Source organism: Chelonia mydas, chromosome 10 (assembly GCF_015237465.2).
Source record: "Chelonia mydas isolate rCheMyd1 chromosome 10, rCheMyd1.pri.v2, whole genome shotgun sequence".
Taxonomy (NCBI): domain Eukaryota; kingdom Metazoa; phylum Chordata; order Testudines; family Cheloniidae; genus Chelonia; species Chelonia mydas.
Genome location: NC_051250.2, coordinates 47,661,880 through 47,685,887, shown reverse-complemented (window position 1 = coordinate 47,685,887; position 24,008 = coordinate 47,661,880). Strand labels below are relative to the sequence as shown.

Sequence of the window (24,008 nt, the reverse complement as noted above, 5' to 3'; positions counted from 1 at the left end):
CCCACAGGGCCTTCTCTGGGTGGTGCTGGGGCTTTTAGAACTTCTTTACACCGCGCCCAGGGCTGGGGTGGGGATGAGGCTCTCATCCCAAATGTTGGAAGCAGCTTGACCTCCAGTCTATGACCCACAGCTTTACTTTTGCACAAAGACATTTCTGATCCCATCAGTTTCCATGACTGAGTTTTGAAAATTCAGTTTTGACGGGTAGACGGGATAACTACCAGGCATGTGTCTACATTAAACAATGGGCAAGAAAAACTGCAGGCTCAGAACTTTTGTGCTTAAAAAGGTGCCCACAGTTTGATCCTAGCAGATTATTTTAGGTGCTTTTCTTTGGACCAAATTTCTCTGGGTTTTTTCGGTTTACAGCACAAGTGGCAGCCTGCAGAGCTACATGAAATGTAGATCCTCCTCTGGTGTAAATCAATAAGCTCCATCAATTTTAAGGATCTCACTCATTTGGGTGCAAACCCAGATCCAAGCCCCACAGAACACTGCAGTGCTCAAGAGATGGATCCAAATTGTGCTGCTCAGGTCAATTTCTACTCCAAAGGGTGGGAGATTCCTCTCACAGGGGATCCTAAAGAGGAGTGACTAGATCTCTTTAGGGAGAGGACAAGAGGAGAGGGGACTGAAAGGGATAAAAAGAAGGGACATGGCAGACACCGCCTTAGGAGAGGGAATTATAGGATACTGGACTGCGCACTCTTCACAATTTAACCCCATGGGACTCAAAAACTGATCCCCCTTTTAAACGCTGTGGCCTTCCCACAGAGCGCACTCAGACCACGGTCCCATCACAACTTAGAAGCTACACAGGGCTGGGCCTGGCAGACTTCAAAGGAAAACCGAGGGGCCTGCAAACAATAAACGGTGCTGGGGAACCCTATTCTCTCTTGGGTGTTCACTATTCTAAACTAATCCTGAGGCATGGCCAGGCAGCACTGTTCCACTGGAGACGCATGGCCCAAACCCAGTTTGGCGTACATTGACACAGTTCCACTGAAGTCAGAGCTAAGCTGATTTGTAGCAGCTGAGGGTCTGACCTATGGTCTTTAAACTCGGCTTCCCTTAGCACTGGGTGATCATGAGATACCCCCGGCTGCTTTTTGTAAGACAATGGTTGTCCACTCTGGTGTCACAGTGGAATCCATCTCATCTCTTTCAAGCTACCCCGGCAGTTTCCTGGGGAGTAGTCCTTCACTTCTAAACCCTGATGCATCTTTCTGGTGGAAACCGATTGATCCCGTATGTACGCGCGCACACAGCCTCTAACCTTTCTCAACTTTTCCTGACTACTGTACCTCTTTCAGGAGACTGATTTGTCTTGCATACCCGCAAATTTTACCTCACTTAAGAACTACTTGCTTACCAAATCAGACATAAAAATACAAAAATCTCACAGCACACTATTACTGAAAAATTGCTTACTTTCTCATTTTTACCATATAATTATAAAATAAATCAATTGGAATATAAATAGTGTCCTTATATTTCAGTGTACCGTATATAGAGTAGTATAAACAAGCCATTGTCTGTATGAAATTTTAGTTTGTGCTGCCTTCACTAGTGCTTTTTATGTAGCCTGTTGTAAAACTAGGCAAATATCTAAATGAGTTGATGTACCCCCGGAAGACCTCCGCATAACCTCAGGGGTACACGTACCCCTGGTGGAGAACCACTGCTCTAAAGCACTTTGGGACTTTCTGGATGAAGTGGGTACACATATAAGGTTTTGTATTACTAGAGAAGGGGATAATGGCAATATTAGAAGCATAAATCTGACCCAGGGTACCTGCCACACACGTGCCTGGTTGGAAACCATTCATTACTTTAGATGATCCTCGGAGCTCTCACACACTCTGTTCAGAATGGCTCTGTATCCCTAAGCCCATTTTCCTTGGACAAACCTCTTTGCTGCCTCTCAGAAGAAGCAAGATGAAAATATGTGTGTGTGTGTATAGATATATAGATTCCTACTGTTCTGTTAATTAGTAAGAAAGAAAATGCATCTGATTGGAAAGAGGATAATTCCTGCCATTATCCAGGCTCAAGAGGGGAAAAATGATATTAACGGGTACGATTATTCTCAGGAAAAATCTATTTATTGTCGTAAAGGTAAATCTAACTTGAATTAAGATACATGGGGCTCAGCTATCGATTAGCTTATTAAACAAACAAACAATGTGATGTTTCTTTTCTGTTGTTCTTGGGGGTTATGAATTATTCTCACTATTAACTAACAATTTATCATGACACCCAACTGCTGCTTTTCCCTGCTCATGTTCTGGGAGCTTTCCTCATTTATCATGGATTATTACAGGACTTCATTAGGTTAAATTAATATAGAGCTTAGTAGGCTCTTGTTTATTAGTTAAACATTTCATGTTTCTTATAAATTAATCTCAGTATCTTCAGGTTCTCACTCCGAGCAGACGTAGATTTAATTAACTGGCATTTATTCTTAGCAACAGATTGCAATTCCATTGTTCACAGTGAGTTGCAGCCTCCTCTATGAGTAATTCCATTGAAATCAATGGGACTAATTGCAGGCTAAGGTAGTATTCAGTATCTGACCCTTAATGATCAAGCTGGAGTGATCAGAATAAAGTGAGTTGCCATGGAGTCACAGGAGGGTTTGACAGTGAAATCAAAAATTTGGGAGATTTTTGCCTCTAGGAATAAAAATGGAAGCATGGTCAGAGCACACACCAAGGATAATTTAACCTGCATTTCCACTGCTTTGAAGCACTGAGGAGCTGGGTGGATACGGGAGCTAAGTTAGAAAGGAGAAGGATACTGGAGAACGTGAAGGAAGAAAGAAGGAGAGACGGGAAAGCAATTGAAAGAGGGTGGGAGATGGAGCGGTACTAGTGATACAGAGGGAGAGGAATCCATTTCAGGGAAAGAGATCCCATTACTGTATCCCTTGCAAATGGGGTCATGTTACTCACGGCTCCTCCTTTTGGGATCTCAGTTCCAGACCATGGGAGTGGGTGGTTGAAGGCTACAGCATGCTACCACGGCTGGAATTTGGCCAGAACACTAACAATCCTATTTCTTCTGGAAAGTGCCATGGAAACTTTAATGCCAATAAGTGGTCAGGACAGAACTCATGGAGGAAGATAGGCTAGCTGGGACTCATGAGAAATGGGTTCCATTCCCTACCCTGCCACAAATTTCCTGAGTGCCTCTGGGCAAGTCTCTAGTCAGCTCTTCTGACAGCTTCTAGTCAGAAGAGCCCATGGCACACGGTACCAGTGAGCAGACATTAACCTCTTCAGATCAGACTAGCTACCCAAGAAGCACGCCCCAACCCATCAAGACAAAGGAGGGAGATGGGATGCTGGCAGCAGCAGCCGAACACCAGCCTTCTGAAAGAGTACAAAGAGACCACTGCCTCCTTTAGGCAAATCCTATAGGGGCATATTCACAATCATCACTGGCATTTGCTTGACGCCTACTGGAAGGATTTCATTGTGCCATCAATACAACGGTCACAAAACCATTGTGCTCATTACAAAATCTGGGTATTAACGGCAACGCCCACATATTCATCAGGGATGGTGTGAATGATTATTCCTTTAAGGATGGCCAGAAAGCCTTTATTATAGTGGATGGAGGAAGGGGCACCGTCCTTAAGGAATTGAAACAGTCAGACATGCACTCAGTTACCTATCTCCCCCTTTCTTTCAGTTGAAGGAAAGACAGTGCAAGGATAAATGACCACCACGAGGACTGGATTACCTAGAGCAGAAGAAATAGACAGACTATTCTATTCAAGGAGGACAGCCTATTGTACAGAGAACACAACAAAGGCTTATTGCCACATTTATAAAAATCCCTGACGCTCCAAGATAACAAAGCAGAAAAACTGATAATGAGGTGCCTCTTTCCAAAAATGCTGAGTTTCCAGTAGAAGTCTTAAATTACACTCCGTATGTTACATGTAAAAACCCTAGAATAATGCCATGTAATGGCGACAAATTCAAATGCCCAAAAGTCACAATAATGAGTTCCTTCTCACAGCAACTTCAACTTACCCACGTTTCCAAGAGAGAGCTTTTCTCACTAATTAGACTCTTAGTGGTAACCTACATACAAAACAGTGGGCCCATTTCTGAGCCTGCTCATGCCTAGTTGACACTGGTGTAAAAACTGTTGACTCCAGTTGGCTTGCAGTGCTGAGAGAGCACAATTGGGCCCCACGCATACAATTTGTGAGTTACCACATGAACCTTAATTCATCCCTTCCCTTCCTGACTCATTTGTGGTCAGTTCTGCAGCATTAGTGTTATATCAACTTAGTTTTTTTGCATTTAATTTCCATTAGAAAAGAAGGGAGAATCTTCCTATTTAAATCATCTCAGAATCTTCTCTTTCTTGGCCCTATCCCTGCTAACCCCAAGTTATTCCCCAGCTGAATTATACCTAGTATTAGAGCTCACTCCCTAGCTGTTTGCAGTGATGCATAAAAAAAACCCACCCATTTACAAGATACCCCACAAGTCCAGCTGTCATGCACCTCTCCCCCGTCCCAAACTCCAAGCCTCTGCACCTCTAAAGGAGATCAGATATGCAGGAGGGAAAAAAACACAAGCATCTCTGTGTGTAGATTTGTGTCTCCAGCTGTGGAAGTCTGATGGGGGTTAGCAGCCAGTGAGAGAGGCATTTATTGCATGTGTCAGCTTCACCTGGAAGGGTGAGAGTGACCTCTCCATTTCACAGGAGTTTTGTGAAACTCCAGCAGCACAGAGTAGGAGGAAAGCCAGTGATCACCAGCCACACAGGAATTTCCCCTCCAGAGGGGAAATCCTCAAGGGTTGTAGACCCGTTGCCATCCCATGTCACAATCTCCCCTGGTATAGAGGACGTAGCTGAAACACCTCTGTACTCTGGCTGTTCTCTGCTGCTAAAACGTCCTCTTGAGGCCATAAGTGGCTGAGCAAAGGTTGGAGCAGCCCTGAGGCATCTCTAATTTCCACCAGGGATGAGACCAGTCCCCAGAAGCCAAGTGCTGCAGAGGTGGCACAGAGCCACCTTGTGTCCCTCCCTTCCTGAGCTCTGTGGCCCTGAGGTTCATGTCCACACCAGATCACTGCCAAGGCTCTTTACCACTTTGTCCAAGTCTTCTCACTCCAACTCTCACCCGCCATCCCAAATGCACACACCATGCGACTCATCCTAATTAGTGTTCCAAACACACATGCCCCACGCTCAAGGAGAGTTGCTCATGAAGTCAGTTGACCTTTAGAAGAGGCCAGTCTCTCAGAATTCAATTTATTTACTGGAGCACTGGCAGCAGTCTGATTTGAAAAGTAGGACAAGAAAATAAAAGGAAAGGAGAGAGAGGGGGAGAAAAAGACACACAGGTGCAGTCTATATAAAACACACACAAAGCACACAAGCAGAGGACAGCAAACCCATTAATCGCTCCAGTCACCTTGAATGACCTTGGGATTCTAGGGCACGTTGCAGTAATATTTAAGAAAGGAAGGAGGGCAGAAAAAACAACAACAAAGAAATAAACGAAAGAGTGAGGGAGAACGTATGGCAGCTTACTGCACGCAACGGACTCTGGCACTGCAGAAGCAGGCTGGACAGGTCACACCAGAGCAGTGGCAGGGCAGGTGTGTCATCATCTGGGGAACAGGGGATGTGGGAATACAGCCAGCTAAGTTCAGGCTGTATGGCCCAGTCGATAGAGCAATAGCCTAGGTTCTATTCCTGATTCTGCCACTGGCCGGCCAGGTAACCTTGGGCACTGGGTTCAATTCTCTGGCCTGTGTTCTGCAGGAGGTCAGACTAGATGATCATAAGGATCCCCTGTAGCCTTAAAGTCAATGAGTAGGGCCCTACCACATTCACAGTCCATTTTGGTCAATTTCATGGTCATAGGATGTTTAAATGGTACATTTCATGATTTCAGCTCTTTAAATCTGAAATTTCATGGTGTTGTAATTGTAGGGATCCTGACCCAAAGAGGAGTTGTGTGGGGGGGTTGCTAGGTTATTGTAAGGGGGGATTGAGGTATTGCTACTCTTACTTCTGTGTTGCTGCTGGCAGCGATGCTGCCTTCAGAGCTGAGCAGCTGGAGAGTGGTGGCGGCTGCGGGCCGGGAGCCCAGCTCTGAAGGCAGAGCCGCTACCAGCAGCGTCAACGCAGAAGTAAGGGTAGCATGGTGTGGTATGCTGCCCAGCTCTGAAGTCAGCACAGAAGTAAGGGTGGCAATACCATGGTCCCCTAACATAACCTTGTCACCCCCTGCAACTCCTTTCTGGGTCAGGACCCCCGGTTTGAGAAACGCTGGGCTCCCCCCATGAAATGTGGTCTTTCGTGTGCTTTTACCTTATACTATACAGATTTCATGGGGGGGAGACCAGATTTCATGGTCTGTGACGTGTTTTTCATGGCCGTGAATTTGGTAGGGCCCTATCAATGAATCTACCTACACACCGTAGCTAGTTGATGTCATATGGCCCCCTCAGCCATACCGCTCTCCCGTCCAAATGCTCTGTTGGCCTACATGGGCACAGCTCCTTTGATTCCAGTGCAGTTTCGTCTTTTTATACCATCAAGTGTCTGTCCCACCTCTCTCTTGCCTCTCCCACATGGCTTTTGTATGAGGTTTTGCTTCCTCTCCTCACTTTTCATGCCACCTCCTGGGATCAACACGCACTGTTTACTCTGGCTAGGGCATCACGCTGACCTGCTCTATATCCCAGAATTCAGTGCAGGCTGAGAGGCAGGCTGTAGCCTACAACTCTGAACAGGAAACTTCTCAGCTGGAAGCTTGCGTGTGTCCAAAGTTCTTGCAGGAGGGCTTAGCACAGTACAGCACAGCCAGCTGGGAGGCCTCTCTCCCAGCGGCACAGACCAAAGCCCTATAGCTGCAGAGTGCAGACCGAGCAGCCGTCACAGCAGTGTCTTCAGGGACAACTTGCGTGGTCTGGAGTTTACAAAACCTTCAAGACGGAAACATTTTTGGGAGGAAGTGGAACTTCCTGTCAGACAAAATGCTTTTTCAGTTGCAAGGGGTGTGTGAAAAGCCACTGGCCACCTGTGCTGGCGTATCAAGCATAGGGCTGAGCACTAGGTGGTCAAACCAGATTTTACACATGGTTTGAATTCCTGCTACCAGGGTGGGTCAACAGAAGGGCCCTATCTCCTCTCTTACACCCCCTTTTTACCAATGGGGAAACTGAGGCTCAGAGAGGGCAAGTACACTGTTCCCATTCCCAAAAGAGAGACCAGCATTAGAACACAGATCTTATTTCCTACAACTCATCTTAACCCCCTAGACAAGTTACATAAGCATCTCAGTGCCTCGTTTACCCATCGGTAAAGTGGCCTTGTGTAGAAAGTAAGCAACAGGTAGGATGACCAGATAGCAAGTGTAAAAAATCAGGACAGAGGGTAGAGGGTAACAGGTGCCTATATAAGAAAAAGCCCCCCAAATTGGGACTGTCCCTATAAAATCAGGACCTCTGGTCACCCTAGCAACAGGCATCTTCCAAACAGGCTGTATTCTCCTTGGAACTCTGAAGTCAGTCCTGAATGCCCTGCATGATGCCATGGGCCACATGGGAACTGAAGTGACTGCAGCTCTTGGGACCAAGCCTGTGATACAGGGAGTGTTCAGAGGCTGAGCAAAACAATGCAAGAGGCACTCAGAACTTCACAGGTTCAAGCCTCTAGTGAGTCTACTGGCTTCATGTGAATGAGGCTGAACACTACTGCCAGATGCATGCTACAGAAAACCCTGCTTTCAAAACCCGTTCTTCCTTCTGTCGAGTATCACCATCAGGGAACCAGTGGCCTTTGACTGCATGGATCTCCATTTGCTTTAGCCTGACAATATACAGCATTGCTAGGATCTTGGTCATCAGAGCACTTCGTCAGCCAGGCCATGCATTTCAACAAGCCCCTGTAGTGGTGAGAGTCCTGATGGTGGGGGGGAAAGGCTTTGTCCGCTATAATGTACCTGCCCAGATCCACTTTGACCTGGAGGGAGATATTCTGGGAGTCACCTCAGACAGCTGGCAGGAGCTAAAATGTCAGCTGAGCCATCAGCCCAGCTCCACTCCCCCTCTCCCAGGATCAGCACTTACCAGTTTCATTTGCTAGACGTAAAACATCTCCACAGTGAATGCAACCCTGGCAATGAAATCCCGCCCCAGAAACGCACACTGCACCAGCCAGGAGAACAAAGACAGGACGGGGCTGTCAAATGAGAAATTTCTAAAAGCAGGGAAGAGAAGCGCTCCGACGAACAGAATATCACACTCTCCCCTCCATCACAACAGCCCAGCTCTCCTCCTCCTCTCTTTCCAAGCTCCTCTGCCACCTGTTGCCTGAGTCCCCCCATTCCCCTGAATATAAAACTTTTATTATTCAGAAGAATCTCTTGATTTAGAAAGGTCCCCCAAGGTATGTTACAAATAAAAATCCTTTAATTGGGAAGTTGTTTTCTTTTTAACCCCAACATAAAAATGTCTGGGGAGAATCGAGTAAAATATTCTGCTGGCATTTTTTCAGTTTTTTTTTTTTTAAATTTACCCACACACACACACAGCTTCCCCCCTCAATACTTTGAACTCCTGCCGAAAAAAGCTGTCACATTATTCACAGTTTAACAGCTCTTTGGCTCTAGCTACAAAACATCCAAGCGCAACACAGCCCCAATATACACCCAGGGTCAGCTGGGACTTCCTTCCTGATGTATCACTCTCCCCTACAGCACCTTTTGCTTGGAGAGGCTGGGGATGCAGCCCCAGTCCAGTGCTCTATCCACTTGGCTAGACTGCCTCCCCCTACAACAAGAAGCTGGGGGCTGCCAAAGCTCGGAATCCCCTCATACCTTGCACTGCTGTACCATTCCCTGCCGGGAAAAGCTGGGCTGTTGTCAGCTGGAGGCTCTTTTACAGCCAGTAAGTGCGTCATCTTTCCCTATAGTTTAAGGGGTGTCTAGTTTCACCATATTGTACCATTTCATACTGGCCAGATCACTACATTGTGTTTGGTAAGGCAATGCTCCAAACATGCTCCAGCTGAGGTCTGTGTGTGCTAGCTGGCTTTCTAGCTGCAATCCTGTGCATGCTAGTGTTTGCATACAGATTATCATCAACCTCCGAAACATTAAAAATAAAAAAAAACCTTTGCAAGCAAGTTTCTAGTCTCTGCTTTGGGATTTGAGCAAGAGAGACAGAGGGGGAAGGGATAAAGGAGACACGGATCTCAGCAAATCACGGGTACATCAGAACCAACGGCTTTAAGGTGCTGGCTTTGCTGCTAGATAAATTTAGTTGTGTGGATGACAATAGTGACAGCCACAGTTTAATACGAGGGTTGTAGTCCCTATGGACACTGCAGGGGTCTAATACGTCCAGGCTGGGTTGCTGATCTAAAGCCTCATCCCCACTGGGGAATGCAAAAGCAGTTGTGACAGCAACTGTGTTACTAAGATCACTTCCAAAGGCAGGGGCAGCAGATTCACTCTACCCCCTGAGGAACTGGAGAAGTATGGATTTCAGATCCAACAGGACTCTGCCTAGACAACGGGGAGGACCCCCAAATCCAGTAAGTTCAGTACAACTGGAAACCGCTCTTAACACTCACCTAAGTAACAATGCAATCAGCTGACACCATTGTAAATATGCCAAACTATGTCTATATGGGTGTGGAGGAGCGTTTCCAAGTGTGTTTAAATTAGCTCAATTGAGCTAACCCAATGGACAGGATCCCACACCAATCCTAGGAGAGCAAGGAGCATTTGCTGCCCTCTACTGGTGGTTCATACCAGAGGTTTGAGAGTTTGCTACAGTAGTCCAACTAGTCTTTTAGCTCCACTATCAAAAGTCCCAGGTTTAAGTCCCAATGATGGTCCAGGTACAGCTCCAAGGTGGTTCGCAGAGGGACAGTGAGTCACTTTAAAGCAGAGCTTTGTCTGAGGTTTAAGATCATAGCACGATTCAGACACAGTCTGGAACAAGCTTTGCAAAACCCCGGGGTGAGGTAGGAACGCGGCTGCCTGATTTTAAGTGAGTTAGAATCATTAAGCAAATTTCAAAGAGGCAGCATGGATAGGCCTCGAAAATGGCCCAGTTGCTGGCTCCCCCGGTTCTACATCAAGGAGTTGGAATATTTCAGCCTTTGTTTGACAATGCATTTCTAATCAATGCCCCTTGAACTCCACACGGCCAACCTCCCATCAGACACTCATCCCAGCCAGGATGGGATAGGGATGTGTGGGATACCAGACAGAACGCAAGGCGGGGGAATAACCTGTATCTTTCTCCCATGCAGAGAACCCATGGCCAAGCTGAACCCAAACACCACCGGAGCACGCTCCACCATACTAGTAGAAATAACAAAGTCCTCTAGCCGCTAGGATGAATCACTGCTTTGATTTGCAGCCACCAACATGGGGCTGTACTTGGGCCCCACCACAAGTGAAACATAGGCATCTATTACATCCCAGCAGGCGAACCATCGGGGGCTACACCATTCCGGATAGAGTCTGTGTCAGATTCATGATGGCAGCTCCTTCTGCTTGCCCCCAGAATACTGCAGAGCAGGGTTCTGATCTCAACCTCCTGAATTGGTGAGTTCAGGGGAGACGGAGATCACTGACGAGGCAGCTTCAGCACTAGGAAACTGTTTATTTTGCACTGTGAGGCTGTGCTTAAGATGCAATTTATTTCCTGGGAGTGCTCATTAGCCCTGATTGTGCAGCAAAAACCACAGCCGAGTCCTATCGAATGAAAGCGCCAAGTGCACACAGAAAAAAAAGGACAAAAACCAGAAATAAATCAAAGCTGCTCCTAATGCTGGGGTCTCACATACCAGCTTTTTACCTCTAATTAGGATTTCTCCCCCACCCCTCAGCAGTCTGAAGTCTTTTCCCCTTGCCCAAACTACCGTCCATTTATCTAAGGTATTTTTCTGGTCCCCATTACCGCAGCCTCAGAGTGGCTCATAATCTCTAGTGTATTTATCCTCTCGCACCCCTGGGAGGTAGGGCAGCGCTAGTCTCCCCACTGTACGGATAGGGAGGGGCTCAAGGTCACAGAGTCTGATAGAGTTGAACTCTGCTTTGCTCTCAGGCTCTGGCAACAGTCTCATCCTGACTCCTGTACTTATGGAGATGGGTTCACACCAAAATCCCCCAGATGAAGACACCCCTTTGGGGGACATTTTGATCCAGCCCCTAACTCTGGGGCTCTGACCCTCACTTGTAGTGCCTTATGAAGGCACAATTCCTTTCCTGCATTACAGGGCATAAGATGCTAGAAGAATGCACTGAAGGTGTGTGATAAGCCACCTCCCCAGGTGTTATTTAGGGTCCCCTTTCCTTGCTGTTTCTCTCCAGTCCCTTTGTCAGATCTTCCCTCATTAAATCTTTTCATTTTTCCATTCTCCATCTTTTATCTGAAGCCTTCCCCTCTTCTCTTCCACTCCCCCCACCCGCTTTCCACCTTCCCCCATTTTCAGTCCATTTTTGAGCAACATGCGACTGACTGAGTGCAGCTGGAGAGATACCTACCAAGGAAGGACCCACCTCAGCCTTCCCCAGACTTGAGAAGAAGGCGGCATCCAGCTACCACTCAAGGCAGCTAATGGGAAGGATTCCAATTGACCAGCCACAGTGATTTAGCAGTTAATAAATGTTAAAAGCAGGTCTATAAATCACACACACAGGAAGTGACCTGGACAGGGGCTTAATGAGTTAGCAGAGGGTTTAATTTAAAAGCCATTTGGCTGGAAGGTGCAATGCAGAAGAGTCAAATAATTCTTAAAAAAAACACTCTCAAAACAAGGAAAAGGGGAAGAGGTAGAAGTGGACTGCTGGGGAAGGCCAGACCTGGAGAAGCTGTGATCCCCTGCAGTCTGCAGACAGATGATCCTGGGAAACGCCAGCCTCAGGTGGGCAGTCTGATCACCCCCACTCACCCAGCTGCCAATCCCCCTCAGACAGGTCAGGCCTGGCGGAGCCCTGATTTCCCCACTCCCAACCAGGGGTTTTGGGCACATTCAGAGACGAGGCAAGCTCCCAGACTTTGCACTGAACTGCCCTCACCGTCCACCTGACAGCCAGGAGGGGCTGGGGCTGGAGGAACTGAGAGTCCTTCCTCCTGTACCAGCCCAGGCCAGAACAGCTGATGGTGTTCTTACTGGGACAATCTAGCAGTGGCAAAGCCGAGATCTCTTCCTTCCCAAAACTCACACACCTGGGTGGCTCTGCCTCTGACCTATTGAGTGACCTTGGGCAAGTCATTCCATCTCTCCCTGCCTCTGCTTTCCATCGTGTCTATTCTGAGGCAAGGACTGTCTCTCATTGTGCTGGTACAACACCTACCACAGTGCCCTCAGGTGGAGCCTAGCCAGCACTGCAATCCATACAATAAATAATAATCCTTATCCTGCACTGCCTCCTAAGACGATCCTTCTTACACCCATCCTGTTTACATGTAAAAAGGTACCATGTGCCTCATCTAAAACTAGATTTAACCCGTGAGCTTTCTCCCTCGTTTTCCTGGATCCGTGGTGCACCCCTTATCTCTTTGCTCTGAACACATGCATTCCACAGACTAAGGGGCACAAAGGCACCTCCTAGCTTTGACCAGGGTAGAACAATCCTATGTCTTGTCCTTCTCCTTTAGGACATTCCAGTACCAGCCTGCAGGAGAACCTCCCTCCCTGTTGCTATGGTAAAACACCCATATGTCCTGATCCTGGTAGTTTTCCTATCTATTTAAGACGAAGTTTACTTCAGCTAATCTGAGGGGTCATGGGATATCGGACCTGGGTGAACAGAATTGTGGGGAGAGTATAGTACTACATTCAGTTAATTTCACTTCCCAACATTTCCAGTAATACTATGTGTAGCATGTATGTATTGGCTAGCACCAAGGGATAAGCTGTCTACTTTGCAGGGATTTTATCCCGTGTTTATTCCACGGCCCCCACTGTCCCACTGCACAAGCTCATGAAGCACTTTTCCCAAATCCCCTCTCTGTGCATGGCAGATCTGGAGCTGTAAATCAGTCAGTCATTATTTGCCTTAACATGGAAACCAGAGGTGATTTTTTGCAGCTTCCACACACACAGATGTATTCAGATACTCTCTCTGTAGGATGTGCATGGACATTAATAATCCCTCAGAGGGGGACTGGACATGGAAATGGATAATGAGACTATCCAGATTTAGGACTGTTAATGCGACCAGAGTTTTTGGAAGGAATATAATACATCCCGCTTCACAGCTTAATCCAGTCCCTAACTACGAGGCGAGACCTTCCTGGGGGTAGACCATCCCACATCTGTCAACAGAGGAAGGTGCACAAAACCCTGCTGAAACATATGGTGCTGACCACTGCTGGAGACAGAACTCTGGACAAGATGGACCGAGGGTGTGATCCTGTCTAGTAATCTCTGTGTTCCTAACCACCCACGGGACATATACGCACACATACACCGCTTTTGAAATCTTTCCTCCCAGTCAGCCTCTTGGGGCCTGTTTGTCCACTGCCTTGCAGCTGGTGTCATCACTTCCTCCTGGGCACAGCTTCTGCGCAGCCTGTCTGGGGGACTCTCTGCTGCTTTGTACTGTTGCAAGCGATGACACAAGGTGCTCAGCCGTGGAGAATCACACCCTCAGTTAGAAGGCAGCAGCTTCAGGCTCCCCACAACACCAGACCAGAGAAGCTCCCCTTCAGGCCCCCCCCTGCAGTGCACCCTGCGTGAGCACACATGGCCCGCATCAAACCAAGGCAGCTCAGCAGCATACAGTAACTACTGGCCTGTCCAGGGGTTGCCTGGGTGCCTCTGCTCCGCCATCCCTCAGAGCAAGCAGGCGGGCTGGGCTATAAATGCACTGGGCACCCTGGCTGAACTGCAACGGATGGGCACTAGGGAGAAAAAAAAGGGGGGGGTGCTCTTAACTCTAGGTAAAATCCTAGTGAAGATGGCAGTTTGCACACAAGTTACCAAGTTAGAAGACTAGGTTGCCCTATAGGCTAACAATCCTCTATGGCAAGAAAACAGTCTTTAACTCAACCTGCTAAGTAGTGTTAACTGCCCAGATTTTGCCTCGAGTTAAGAACACCTTTTTCCCTCATGAAGACAAGGCATTAGCACCCTAAAAGTGCATCCATTCACCCCCTCTAAAATCTACTCAGTGCGGAGGGCAGACGGGAGGGATTGGAAGCATGTGAGAGAGAAGAAAAATGGTTAGAGAGAGAAGAAGCACATGGGAGCACCCTGTGCTTTAATGATGGGGCATGTGTCCCTTTGCTAGGAGAAGAACACCGCTAATCTCCAGACAATGTCAGGGTAATGCTTTCCAACTATTCCAGCCGCACTGCACCCCCAGCCCGCCTCCAGCTGAAAGCCTCTATCTATGCCCTCCAGGCCTCTTCTGGGGGAGAGAAGGCTGGGCCCATTCTGGGAACTCTTAAGGGCTTTATTGAGACAAAATGCAGAAAATTATATCGAAAGCACATCAGTGGAGCTGAACCAATCACAACAATTCAGCTCCCACAGCCCCAGCCCAGCCTCATTAGGGTCTAATGAGGAGGGAGATTGCTGTGGTGGAGGCACCACTCCATGCACAAAGAGGGATTCAGGAACATTTGAATCCAAGTGGCCTATGCTTCATTCTGTCCTAACCCAGCTGCGCTTATTGTTAACCCTTTCTGTACCAGCATGGCCACCTGCAGGAAGCCAGGGCAAGGGACCTGTATTGTCAAGTTGTTCATGGGGGCTGGACTGAGTGCACTAGTTCATCACCATAAGGCTGTTCAACCCCATTTCTTATTGGGAGGCAGTGTAGGCTAGCAGACAGGGCACTAGCGCAGGACTTGGAAGACCTGCGTTGCATTCCTGCCTTTGCCACTCCTCCGTTGGGTGATCACGGGCAAGTTACTTCACCTTCCCATGCGGATTTGAAAGGTGTCACTAATTTTAGGGAAGGGCTAATCCTGTGGTTTTAATTTGTATCTGTTCTTGGAAGTTGTGTTGTTTTCACCTTTTATTTATTTACTGTATTACGTGCAATGGCCCATGGCGACGGCGCTATATTAACAAACTTCAGACTTGAGCACTTCACTTTTCCCTGTGCCCATTTCCCCACCCACCTTTAGTCTGTCTTGTCTAGAAGGCAGTGGCTCTCTCTTACTAGGTGTATGTACAGCACCTGCACAGAGATGCGCCAATCTGGGCTGGGCCTCTCGGTGCTCCCAGAATAGAAAACCATCCTCCTCAGGTTGCTGACAGGAGCTTACCTGAATATTCTGGTTTGTTACTGCAGGGCTGTACATGAGGGTTGGGCTTACTACACTGGTCAGTTACTGCGGGCTTGCTCAGAGTCAGGCTGTTCTCTGCCCACTCACCATGATTTTGCATCATTTTATGACCACCAAAGGATACTCTAAAAGACACACAAATATAAGCACTGGCTTGGACTTTGCAGACAGAGAAGGTGGGTTAAAATGAGGGCCTTTCTGCTCTGATTCTACCCCTTTGAAAAGCAAAGCAGAGAGAGAATTCCTGCATTGCTTGCAGAAGATTTCACCCATCGACACACGTCCTACTCCCCTCTACAATCCCCTGCAAGTCCTGGACGGCGCAGCCACAGGCCAACACATCACAGAGCAGCAGACGCGCATGCCAAACCTTGCCACCATCTGTCACCGAAGTGCAAGGAATCAAACTCCCGCTTGGATGAGGCGAGGGATGTGACATGACACAAGGGAACCAAGAAGCAAATGGCCCTCAGCTGGGGAACAACAGGGAGGCCTGTTTGCCAAGAAAAGAGAATGAATATGGGTCTTACCTTCAGAGAGCCCCAAGAGACCCTGGGTGGGGCTACAGGAGGCTGCAGCCTTTGGCCTTTTCCTGGTGGTGGGCTCCTTTCAGCAAGGCTCTTCTTGGCACAGCAGAGTCCTCTACAAGTGCTGAGATCCCAAGGATGAGGGGCTGCTCCTTTGGGTCTCCAGATGTTGAGAACAGCTCATGGCCCTCAGGCACAGCAGGCTGAAGTGAGAAAGGAAACACAAAATTTAGCAGCACAATCTGAGCAATGTGGCCTAATGGTCATGGGGCCTTCCTCGTCACTCATGCTGGACAAATGTGATCGTCTCCCCAGTTCAATTAAGGCAGAGGAAGGTCAAAACCACCACACACACTCTCTCTCTCACACACACACACACACCCCGGCCAGCTCCAGCATGACTGCTTCCTTAGGCAAACAGTCAGGCATCTCAGCTCCTCCACGCCTGCAAGCTGCCACAGGCCGATATACAGCATTTAGCTGTCCCTAGTATTATTGGTGCCCTGGGTGATCACCCCCTTCCTGGCACAGGACAGCCAGCACCCTGTGTAGATGCACTACAAACACACATTCACATACCAATGCTTGTACATGCACAGAAGTCCGCCCAGCACCCACATACAAACCGGCCTGTTAAGTTAGGAGCCCAGTTTTTGTGTACTTCACCTCCCAGTATACAAAGTCTGCCTGGGAAGGGGCAGGGCTGTGAGGAGATTCAAGATGGAGACTCCAACAGGATGAGACTGTCACTTAACCTGAGCTAGATTCTCTGTAGACATTGTTGTTTAATGGCTGAGGGGGGGGAAAAGCCTCCAAAATAGTCAGCCAATCAGAGCAGAACAACTATATATATCTATCTATATCTCCAAGTGGCTCAGCAGTACACCACACCCAGGAAGTTGGCACCCAGGGCAACTGTCCTGCTCACCCACCCCTAGAACTGGCTCTGGGAGCAGCCAGGATGGATTTGTGAGGGACACTAACGTTATAACCCATTAACACTGACAGCCATGCTCTAGGAAAGGTAGCCTGGGGTACCTCTTCAGGTTTAATGGTCCAGGCATATAAAACAAACACAGTCCAGCTCCTGGGTAGGGAGATTAACTACCTCCTTCTTCAGAGATACTATTGATAGGGTCTGACAGGCAGGGAACATAATGACATTGCACAATGGCTGTTTGATGGCCTATCTGCAATACACTGGAGGGCACAGCCCAGTTCCTTGTGCAGTGTAGCCGGGAGCTCCTTCCATAACTGTTTCATCCATGTCATGGTTTACAGAGAATGAGGCTGGTCACATTAGGCACCCCAAGTTTTGTTTAGGTGGTCTGGCAGCTGCAGAGCCAGAGAGGACCACTGGGTCTGCCCACATCCAGTTCCCTCAAGAAGGAATCCTCAGTGTTGACCCCTTTCATTGTATTTGTTTTTCTTAAAGCCCAAGATCTGTGAATCATGTGACTACAAGAAAATCTCATCTTTCATTTAAAAATACAAGCTTCTAGCCCTCATGGTGGAGCAGATAAGCCTGAGAACATGAACCAAGTGCACCCTAAAGGCTCAGAAACCAAAAGAAAAAGAACCCAGATTTTTTTCATGATTTTTAAGCCAATCTTATAATTTTGGAGGGGTTCAATTCATGATTTTTGAATGCTTGGAGCTAGCAATACTGAATCCTCTTTAGATTCATTAAAACCAAGTTCCATCTCCTCCCCCACCAGGGACTCAGAGAAATCATCACAAACAGAGCCCTTGCCAGACGCACCAAGAAAGAGGCCAAGACCAAGAGCTTGTCTAGGCCATGGGGTAATGCGCTTTCCTGGGTGTGGGTGGGAGCAGGGGCAGCGAGTTTTATAGGCCCTTGGTGCCCGGGCTCCAGCAAATTCAGGGCCCGGGGCCTGGCTCCAACAACGTTCTGGGCCGGGTCTCTCCCCCGGCCCCACCTGCCACCCCTGCACACCTCCTCCTGAGCGCCTCCCGACCCCGCCTGCCACGCCCGTGCACCTTCCCCAAGTGTCCTTGCCTGCCCTGGGTAGCGGGCCGCTGCCCCGGGTAGCGGGCCATTGCCCCCTGCCGCTCTGCGCTGCACTCCCTCACTGGCCACTGCTGGCTACAAGGGAGCTACGCCACGGGGAGGCTGAGGCAGCTGCTTCGCCTGTGGAGGGAGGAGGGGAGGTGGCGCATGACAGCCCCCCTACCCCAGCAGGCATCTCCGAGGTGGGGGCTTATCCCGGCTGGACCTCCTGAGCAGCAGCCTGGGGGGGCTTTGGTGAGTGTCTTGCCAGTGGAACCGGGGAGGGGATGGGACCGGGGACCCTCTCCACTGGAGCTTGCTGCTGCCGGAGAGGAGAGGGCTGCGGGGAGTCCTCCCCTCTGGCCCCCAGCCCTAGCCCTGGGGCAGCCTGCCTGCTGCACCCCAAACTCCTCATGCCCAGCCCAGCCCCATGCCCCGCATCCCCTCCCACACCCCAACCCTCTGTCCCAGCACAGAGCCTACACCCAAACCCCGTCCCACATCCCCTCTTGCACCCCAACCCCCTGTCCCAGCCCAGAGCCTGCACCCAGCACCCAAACTCCATCCCAGAGCCCACACCCAAACTTCCTCCCAGAGCCTTAGGCAGTTGTGGGGGGGGCTTGGACCCATTCTGGGCACCACCAAAATTTATACAAACCTGCGGCCCCTGGGTGGGAGAGGATTATTTCTTAAGCTCGCTAACATGGGTAACACTAAAGGTTCTCTAGTGTGTTTTAACATAATGCTGTTTGAAACAGCACTACATTAAAGCACACCAGCAGGGTCTACACAGACCAATTAATGTGCAAAATATTAGTGTGCTCTATAAATCACATCCAGTAGAGCACCCTACCCCACTGTGTGGACAAGACCCAAGTGGACATGAATACTAAACAGCGCCCTCATCTCCCAACAGAACCAGGGCAAGATGGTTTGAGGAACATTAAACTGCCCCTGCCTTGGTGGTACAGTTAGAAGATTATCATGCTGTCATCCCAGTGCCTTTCATCATCACAAAACAGTATTCACTTCATTTAAAAAAAATTATCGATGCAGGCAGCGTTAAATAGATATAAAGATTAGCAGCCTAGGAGCTAAAGAGCCGTGCCTAAGACAGTGCATTAGCCAGGAGCTGGCTAACCCCAACAAGCAGCAAGGAGATGAAAATGGACGTCTCTAGCTCAGTTACCAAGGGGTCAGTATGGGGCCCTTGCTCATTTATAACACCGGAGATCTTGCATCCCACCAGTAAAGCTCAGCACTAGAAGTTCAACAAATAACAAGGCCCAACCTAACAAATTCAGATGGCCTCAGACCTCGAGTGACCCGATTTGCAAATGAAGAACATGGTTTAATAGAGACAAAGTGTAAAATTATTAGGGCAACAAAGCAAAACAGAGGGATCATAATTAAAAGAAGAGTCAGAGGGTTATTGCCTGCCTGGGAAGGGTAATGTCCACCCAATAATATGCCCTAATTTCTTTGAAGCCATCTGAACTGGCTGCAGAGACAGTCAGGGCTGGGAAGATATTGAGAAGGGGAAAAATCTCAGTTCCAAAGTAATATAGTTATCATAGGGGGTTGCTTGCTTGTGGACCTTTAGCTAACACGCCAAGGACTGAGGGCCAGGAGATCCAGAAGATAGCAGCCTGCAACCATCAGTCTTGTAAAAGCAAGGGAAGGACAGAGCCAATCAGCTGCAGGTTCCTAAGTAGGGGCAAACTCAAGCAGCTGGCCATCTCCATCCTTCTATTCAGGAAGATGCAGAACCCGCATGAGAGGGTGTGTTGTCGAGGGTAAAGCTTTTCCAGTTATGTGCTGCCTCCAGCTGCAGCATTTGTCCACTGTCCCTTGGTTAGGCCAAGTCATCCAGACTGGTCTGGCTGGAAGCTGATGAAGCTCCCATCCAGGGAGGAGCTTTGAAGAGGCGCACCGTGTGTGTGTATATGTCTCTCACACACACAGAAATGAGAGCAGAGGACTTTGGGGACCTGCAGCCCAGCTATGTAGAATAGAGCCTCTCTCTGCCAATGAGAGGAATTCTGCCGAGAGGAACAAACCAGTCTTCTGTTGCCTACTCACGACTAAACTTCCAGGGGAGTTTAAAAAGAGCTACTAAAGAACACCATAGATCTCACAATCTCCCTCCAGCTCCTCCCTTCTGGTGTAAAAGGAGATCCAGGCTGGGAAGGCTGCCCTTTGTATTCTAAAGGTGGGACCAGCTGACCCTCCAGCCCTTGAGAGTTACTTACCCCTTTTGGGAGACAACCACAGCTTCTCACAGAAAAGGCAGCTTGACTGTTTTGTAGCCCACAGTGAAGTATGCAAACTCCTCCTTTAGTCACTTTTGTCCTAGCACATAAGACCACCTCAAAACTGTTTAGCTGCAGGTTCATGTAATAGATCTGTGGTCACCTTTTAATGGTAAGGATATGATCCAAGAATAGAGTCAGTCAAGTGTATCATAGTTTAACATAACCACCAGGTTGCATGCTTTGTGGGCAGGGGAGGGGGGAGATTGATCCAAGCCTGTGTAAGTGAAGTCTATTTATGTAGGTATTTTGTAGCAGGTGTGCACAACCTCTTGCAATGTATGTCCCGGGTCTGGTATCCTAGCTCAAATTGCCAATTACGTTCAGCCTTTAGGTTTCACAACATATTCACAAGGTTCAGTGCAGAGACTTGCAAATATTTGCAAAGGATTCTCCCAAATCTCTAGACCTGTGATCCAGTCACTGCAATTATATTTGCTGATCGTGGTCCTTGCACAGAGCAGCAAATGAAGAGCAAAGAATAAGAATCCATTCCATACAAGAACGTGGACATGCAGCCAGGAGGATTATGTTCCAAGAAGAAGAGAATCCAGCTGACTTGAGTGAGGGCTGAGTAGTTAACTCTTGAATTACTGGGACACGAGGTGCTCTGGATCTGTTTCTAAGCTGTTTTAATGCCTGACTGTTAATTTCACTAGATAATCGAAGGGCACTTCCTCAATGCAGACAGGGCAAAGGGAGGAAGAGAAGATCTAGTTTAGGATATTGATAACTGCATGTAATCAGCACCTGTGTTTAACCAGTTATTGGCTTCTGCAGTCTCTCTCCGCCTCCTCAACCCCACCCAAAGATACAATCTTCCCTTTGTCACCTTATAACTGGTTGCTATGAAAACAATTATGATGTCACAGGGAGAAGAGAATGATGATTTCAAGTAGGAAACAGATATGGATTTCATCAAATACTCTTTAAAACCAAAGAACCAGGGGAGCCTGGAATGTAATGAGGCTGTAGACAGAGAATCTCTCTTTGTATCTTTTGTTGTAGAACACGTCCTTACAATACGGGCCTTATTTAGACTGTAAACAATCCAGGACAAGATATTTGGGCCATATGCAGAGGTGATTCTAAGAGCTTGTCTACACTGGCACTTTACAGCACTGCAACTTTCTCGCTCAGGGGTGTGAAAAAACACCCCCCGACTGCTGCAAGTTTTAGCGCTGAAAAGTGCCAGTATAGACAGTGAACCAGCACTGGTAGCTATTCCCCTTGTGGGGGTAGTTTTTTTACCCCTGTAGTCGCTGGTGCCGCGACTACACAGCCATGTTAAAGAGCTGATGCAGCAGCGCTTTAATGTTGCTAGTGAAGACATACCCTAAGTCTCATAACCACTGACCAACACATAACCTACATCCCCTCTGCTACACACACCAGTTCTGCACTTGGCCCCTGGATCTGACAGCCTTAGGTGGCATCATGGACACACTGAGAGGCTGGAAGAGAACACGGAAAGGAAAAGCAGCTCAGGAAAAGTGCACTGTGTAAGTTTATGGAGGGGCCACAAGATTTCCCAGCTCCTCTGGGCCATGGCACGTAAATTACACCCAATTCAATTCCCTTAGCTTGTCCTCTAAACACAACTCCTTATCTCCATCCCTGCCTGTACCTAGCCTGCTGTTAAAGCTAATTAATTATTGCTTCCATTGTTTTTACAAGCGCCAATTGCAATAAGCCCGGGGTGTGCATGCACTCCAATAAAAGCCATACAAGAGTCGGTGAGCCAGCGTCAACTCTACACACATCAACTCAACTCCAAAATCAAGCTGTTAAATAGAACAAATGGTCCTGAAAAAGCTAGTTCTCCACTAGGCAGAAGTTGCAGTACTCTGAGCCAAGTCACTGTCCTCTGCGGGGGAATAAGGGGCTCATGTGGACGGGGTTCACATTATTACACCCACGCTGCAGAGAATTATTCGCTGCAGCAGAGCAAAGCTGTCTGGATGGCTCAGGCCTAGGCAATCATGAGCCTCTGGGATTAATTCTTTATTGCTATACAGCCCCTTTGCGGGCACCAAGGCGTAACAATGCCACTAGACGCCCCCCTTGCCAGGGGAATTCCCCTAGTGCAGGGAGCCACTGCGCCTACCCTGCTCTCCCGCAAGAGCCCCCAGGACAGGGGCATTCCAGGACTGGCAGGATAGCATGACAGGGGTCGTTGGCTGTTCCTATAAGAGCCAGGGCCACCTGGATACAAATTAAAGCTACCCTCACCTATGCTGTGGATCGATTGCCAGTGGTCACTACCTCCCAGCAGCTGGGTGATCAACTGGTGTGTCCTATGGCACAGTTCCACATAAGAGCGACTGGCTGCCTGGTCAGAGACTGAACCATGCAGACTAAAAGCCCCTCTCACCCTGAGTGTGTGTGTGGTGGTGTGGGGGGGAAGCTTGTACTGCCGCTGCCCTCAATGTGCCAGCTAAAGGACAAAGGAGCCCAGCCTCCAGCTGGAACCTAGGTCACTATAAACAACAGATCCCTCTGGCTGAGCGGAAAGGCCTAGGTTGTTTGGTCATATGATCTTTAAGCCAAAGCAGCTGCCACCCCAGGGAGAGATTTAAAGCATAATTGCCTCCAGCAAAAGCAAAATTATCCATCTCTCCTGCTGGATGCATTGTCCGGACGCTGCCAGACTCTTTGCAGCACATTTCGTCAGGCAGCAGCGAGCTCAGCCTGAATTCATTCCCCCAGCTGGCAGGCCTCAATATTTATTTAAACACCTGACTCCGGCTCTCTAGGAGCAATTAACAGCATCCTGCAGTATCTTGGGCCCCTCACCCATGACAATGGCTGCTGCCTTTTCACCTCCCTAATTATTTCTGCCTGACTCCCACATAAAGAGCCGCGGCGACTCCAATGCTTATCCACCCTGGAGAACCTTCCCCGTCCACGGGGGAGTCCACCTTAGGCAACAAAATAGCCAGACAGCAAATACCCAGCATGCAGAGCAGGCAGCGACCTTCAGAACACAACAGCAAACCCTCCGTTGCTGATTTCCTTTGTTACTCAACAGCTAATCCCCACGCACGCGGAAAGCCAGCCGTTCCGCTCTCTGAAGCCACCGTCCAAGTCATAGACACTGAAGGATTGAGGGCTAATCTCCTAGAAAGCCACACATTCAGCCTCCTCCTGGGGGCTGCATGAGATCAAGGACTCAGCTCCCTGAAATCTACCCTGGGCGTGCCCTGACACGGCTGTGCTAATGCTGGGACCTAGGGTTAATCCGTTTGAAAACTATACCAGCCCTGACACTGCCGCCCCAGTACATGGGATTCCAAAGGCTGGTCTCCCAGCTGCAGCTATGACAACTCTGCAACAGGTTCCTTTACCGTCTCTCTAGTTTCTCACTGTCTCATGTTAGTTTCTAAGTAGCCTTCTTCCTCTTCCCAGCTCTAAAGGCTCTGGGGATTCTGATTATTGCAATCCAGTCTCAGGATCAGGCAAACCTCTTTGATCACTTCTTTCTCCCTTGAGCATAAAGGAGCGCCTTTGGACAAGAGGGGGTTTGCTCGATTTGGTCTGTCTTTGCAACAGTTGTGAGGCTGGGGTTATATTAATGGATCTGATCAGCCTGGCCCAGACCCCCAACCCTCCTCCAGATGCAATAAAACCAGAAGCTCTCTGCTCCTCTGACACAGGAATTAGACCATTTATATTAATTTTGTAAGCTGCTGCCTCTCGCTCTCTCCTTTCCTTCGCCTGTCTGCTGCCCTGGAGGTTTGCGGAGTGGATTGGGTGGTTTTGCCCCTTTCTAAAGCCTTCCCTGCTCTTCCCCCTCACGTGGGGAAAGCAAATCTCACATCCTCACCCAGTACTCCCTGGAGGACAGGCTAAT

At 48.6% G+C, this 24,008-nt stretch overlaps 1 protein-coding gene across 2 annotated transcripts in view; it reads right to left on the bottom strand.

Annotated features, from left to right (window-relative positions):
- The window catches only part of LINGO1 (leucine rich repeat and Ig domain containing 1), a 450,166-nt gene that overhangs the window by 382,562 nt on the left and 43,596 nt on the right, over window positions 1-24,008 (bottom strand). For both annotated transcript variants that reach the window (XM_043523933.1, XM_037911365.2), the window contains exon 2: window positions 15,836-16,035. The gene's annotated coding sequence lies outside the window, so the exon portion shown is untranslated. The remainder of the gene's footprint in view (window positions 1-15,835; window positions 16,036-24,008) is intronic.